Genomic DNA, 5742 nt, shown 5'->3' on the forward strand with positions numbered 1-5742 from the left:
ATATATAAGTGTTTTAACATATATCTTTAAAGTACTTAGAGCAGGGCCTGAAAAATAGTAAACACTACATTATTTTTTTCAGGCATTAGGTATATTCTCTGAAGCTAAGTGGCTCATATCTTTTTTAACTGCTTTATTGAGGTATAATTAACATAGAAAGAATCATGCGTATTTAGTGAGTGCAATTTGACAAATTTGAACATATATATACACACGTGATACAATCACCACAATCAAGGTGACAGACATATCTAACTCCTTTCAGAGTTTCCTTGAGTCGCCCCCCACCACATTCTGTTGTGTTAAACCAATTAAAAAAATGGACAAAAAACTTGAAATGCAAATTAAAACCACAATGAGATATCACCTCACACCTGTCAGAATGACTATCATCAATAAATTAAAGAACAAGTGTTGGCTAGGATGCAGAGAAAAAGGAACCCTCATACATTGTTGGTGGGATTGCAAATTGGTTCAGCTGCTATGGAAAACAGTATAGAGGTTTCTCAAAAAATTAAAGATGGATATACCTTTTGACCCAGCAATTGCACTTCTGGGTACTTATCCAAAGAAAACCAAAGCAACAATTCGTAAAGATCTATGCACCCCTATGTTCATTTGTAACAGCATGGATGGACTTAGAGGTTATTATGCTGAGTGAAATAAGTCAGACAGAGAAAGATAAATACCATCTGATTTCACTTATATGTGGAATCTAAGGAACAAAAAGAACAAACTAATCAAAAACTGACTCACAGATATAGTGGACATTTTGCTTATGGACAGAGGGGAGGGGGATTGGGAGGCTGAGAGAATGGGGTGAAAGGTTAAAGAAGTACAAATTACTAGTTGATAGTTGAGCACTGAGATGGGGAGCATGGCAGAGAGAATGCAGTTAGCATTAATATAATGGCTAAGTGGAGGGCCGGGAGAGGGAGGGAACAATTGGGAGGATTGTTTTATGAACATTATAAATGTCTAACCAATGATTTAATTAAATAAATTTATTTTTTTTAAAAATGGGCAAAAGACTTGAGGAGACATTTCTCCATTGTGCGTGTATGTGTGTGTGTGTGTGTGTGTGTGTGTGTGAACCCTTGAACACCGAATGTAGGAATGTAAAACAGTATGGCCATTATGCAAAATAGTATGAAATTTCCTCAAAGAATTAAAAATAGAACTGCTGTATAATTCAGCAATCTCATTTCTGTGTATATATCAAAAATAATCAAAACTATTATCTTGAAGAGCTATCTGTACCCCTATGTTTATTGCAAGTCTCTTCATAGTAGAGAAGATAGAAAAACAACCCAAGTGTCCATCAACAGATGAATGAATAAAGAAAATATGGTATAGAGGCTTCCAGTCAAGATGGCGGAGTAGGTAAATGCTGTGCTCACTTCTTCTCACAACCACATTAAAATTACAACCAAACTACAGAATAACCACCAACACTGAGAATCCTCTGAAGTCTAGCTGAACAGAAGTCTTACAACTGAGGACATACACAAGAGGCCACGTTGAGACTGGTAGGAGGGATAGGGATACTAAATGGGTTGGTCCCACACTGGTATGTGGCAGTTGAGAATTGGGAGAGATATCTTGTCTGCAGAGGTCTCCCTGGAGGAGCAAGAGGTCCTGGCCCACATCAGGATTCCCAGCTCAGGGTTCCAGTGCTGGGAAGAGAAGTCCCCATAACTTCTGGCTATGAAAACCACTTCCGATGGCTTTTCCATACAAGTTGCTTGTCTTGGCTCATATTGCTTTCCTAAAATCTCTCAAAGTTTCACAAAAACTAAACAAGAAGCATCTGGCCTTGGCATGCCCTGAACCTCTTTCTGAGCAGCCCCAGGCCTGGGACTAGCAGCAGCCGGCCTTGGTTTTGCGGCTTTACTTTTCGAGGCATTTCCAAGCCCAGCATGGGTGGCAGCCATCTGCAAATTGCTTGGTGGCTCATGCCAAGTGGTCCCTGGCAAGGCATAGGCTGCAGCTAAACATAGCCTGTGGCAAGGCCCCTCTCAGGAGGCCCTGGCAAGCACACCTCATGGACACCTTTGGATTGAGCAAGAGCATCACCCAGGGTTACATCTAAGGACGACACACCCAAAAGGCAGACAAGGCAGGCGCCAAAGCTCTGCTAAAGTGAATCCTGCTTTGTAGGTTCAGCTCCTACACAATAGTTTCTCCACTGGTCATGGCCAGTCTTCATAACCAATCAACTCAAGCCTTAAATCCTCTCATTGTCGAACAAACAGCAATCAAGCCTCAACTATAATAGGAGGGCACAAAACCCACACAAGGGACATACCTGAAACACCCAGCTCAGGTGACCAGGAAAGACTGTGATGACAGGGATCCACAGGGACCCTATGAGATAAGGCCACTCTACTAAGACTGGGAAACATAACAGCCCTACCTAATATATAGAAGAAGAAAAAAAGAAAAACACGCAAGGCAAAAACAGGAGACAAAGAAACATATCTCAAACAAAAGAATAGAACAAAATTCCAGAAAAGTAACTAAACAAAATGGAAGCAAACAATCTACCAGATGGAGAGTTCAAAACACCTGTTATAAAGATGCACAATGAACTGAGGGGAAGAGTAGAGGAACTCAGTGAGAACTTTAACAAAAAGATAGAAAACATAAAAGTGGAGATAGAAAACATAGAGAACACAATAATGAAATGAAGAATACCTTAGGAGGAATTACCAGTAGATTAGATGAAGCAGAGAATCAAATCAGCAATTTAGAAGAGAAGATACAGAAAACACTCAATCAGAACAGCAACAACAACAAAAAAAGAATCCAAAAATGTGAGGATAGTTTAAGGGGCTTCTGGGACAACGTCAAGCATACCAACATTCACCTCATAGCGATACCAGAAGAAGAGAGAGTAAGGAACTGAAAACCTATTTCAAGAAATAATGACTGAAAACTTTTCTAACCTGGTGAATGAAATAGACTTACAAACCCAGGAAGTGCAGAGTCCCAAACAAGATGAACCTACAGAGGCCCACACCAAGACACATCACATGTCAAAGTTTAAAGACAAAGAGAGAACCTTAAAACAGCAAGAGAAAAGCAATTAGTTACCTACAAGAGAGCTCCCATAAGGTTATCAGCTGATTTCTCAACAGAAACTTTGCAGGCCAGAGGCATTGGCAGGAAATATTCAAAGTGATGAAAAGCAAAGACCTACAACCAAAATTACTTTACCTGGCAAAGCTATCATTTAGAATCAAAGGCTAGATAATGAACTTTTCAGACAAGAAAAAGCTAAAGGAGTTCATCTTCACCAAGCCAGTATTATAGGAAATGTTGGAGAAACTTCTTTAAGATGAAGGAAAAAAAGTTTAAAAATATGAATAATAAAATGGCAATAACTACATATCTAGCAACAATCACTTTAAATGTAGATTAAATTCTCCAATCAAAAGATAGGGGGACTGAACAGATAATAAAACAAGACCCATACATATGTTGCCTACAAGAGCTTCACTTCAGATCAAAAGACATACACAGACTGAAAGTAAAGGGATGAAAAAAATGTTTCATGAAAATGGAAATAAACAAAAAAGTGGGAGCAGCATTACTTATATCTGACAAATTTGGCTTTAAACCAAAGGCTATAATAAGAGACAAAGAAGGACCCAATTATCCCACTTCTAGGTATGTATCTAAAGAAACCCCAAACACTACTTTAAAGGGACATGCGAATCCATGTGTTCATTGCAGCATTATTTACAGTAGCCAAAATGTAGAGGTATCCTGGGTGTCCATCAAGGGTGAATGGATAAGGAAGAGGCAATATATATATGCAATGGAATATTACTTATCCATTAAAAAGAATAAAATCTTTCCATCTACGACACGTTATTGGACTTAGAAGTTATTGTAGTGAGTAGAGTAAGTCAGACAGAAAAACAGAAATGTCATATGTGGAATCTAGAGAATAGGATAAACAAACAACAAAAAAAATCTCATAGATACAGAGAGAATTGTCATGATTGTCAGATTGGGGAGTGGAGCGATGGGTGAAAGAGGAAGGGATTAAGAGTTACAAATTAGTAATTACAAAATAGTCACGGGGATGTAGAGTATAGCCTGGGCAATACAGTCATTAGTATTATAATAAATATGTATGGTGTCAGATGGGTACTAGATTTATCAGGATAATAATTTTGAATGTTATATAAATGTCTAATCAGTGTATTATACACCTGAAAAGAATATAATATTGTATGTCAATTATAATTGGAAAAATAAAAATATAAAAATTAAAAAAAGAAAATATAGTATATACATGTAATAAAGTATTAATCAGCTAAGTGACTCATCTTACATACAAACTTTCTAGCCCAGCATTGGCCATTTAAATAAAATACTGTGAAGAAAACAATAGTACATAATAGATATTAAATATATTTGTGATATCATCTTCCCTACTTATATCTGTATATATCTAATTTCCTTTTTTAATTTAAGAAATCTTTTTATAATTTAAGAATTTTTTTATATTTTAAGAAATACTTAAAATGTTTGGAAAACAAATTAATGATAACTTTATTGTACATATTTCTCTTGACCTGAATGTGCTATAACTTCGTAGATAGAAATATTAGCTTTTTAATTTTGTTTTTACACAAAGGTTAAAAATTGTGATTTAGCATTGGAATGTTACAAAGGTCAAACAATTATTTCCAAGCAAAGTATTTTATTTGTCTATTATATTAAATTCATTTTATTGGAGGATACTTTTAGTAAAATCAATGTAAAAGTACTATTTACTTTTAATAAATTTAAACTTGTACAAAACATATCACTAGATACTTAAGTCTAAATGAGTCTAGTTTCCTCTCCTAATAATATATACTGTAATTTGAGATATAATTAATAATAGATGTGATTCCTAAAATATGCTCCACAAAATATTCTCATTCTTTCTCTCTGTTAATTTATTGGCTAAATGTTGTTTGATGGAATTTGTTTGCATACCTACATTTATTGCATTCCAATCTTACCTCTATTCTTTATGGACTCCTCTAAACTCTCAATATGCCTACCCACCAAAATCCATAGGCTATTTCATAAGCAAGAGAAGAATTCAGATGACATCAGGAGCATATACACATTTAGTACAATTAATCTTATGGTTAAATTCTTTTGAGTTAAAACTTATGTACTAGTGTAATACATTATTATAACATAATTTATTTTTTATAATCCCAATAAATATGTAATTGTATCTTCTATTTTAGAGTATATGTAACAAACTGCCCCATAATTTAGGGTCTTAATAATAGCCATTTATTTAACTCACAATTTTGTAGGTCAGCTTGGCAACTCTTCTGCTCTAGACTGACTTAACTAATCACTGCGGGTATTTGGTGACATGGCTGAGGTGCTATTGTCTAGGATGTTGTCATACTACTGGTGGGTGGAGTCTGATTGGTTTCTGGGGCCTCAAATGGTTTGGCTTGGTCTCATCCTCAAGTAGACTAGCACAGCCTTCTTCATATGATAGTAGAAGGATTTCCAGAATGTAAAGGAATCTTAATGTAAAAGTGTTTTTTAAGCTTCTGCTTGCATCAAGCTCACTACTATCCCCTTGGCCTAAGCAAGTCATAAAGCCAGCCCCGATCCCAAGAGGGTAGAGAAAAGCTCTTTAAATTTAATATCTAGTTGAGGTGAATCATAGATGCATACTTGCAATTAGCCTAAGCATCAAATTCTAAATAA

This window comes from Pteropus alecto, unplaced genomic scaffold, assembly GCF_000325575.1.
Source record: "Pteropus alecto unplaced genomic scaffold, ASM32557v1 scaffold14, whole genome shotgun sequence".
Lineage (NCBI taxonomy): Eukaryota > Metazoa > Chordata > Mammalia > Chiroptera > Pteropodidae > Pteropus > Pteropus alecto.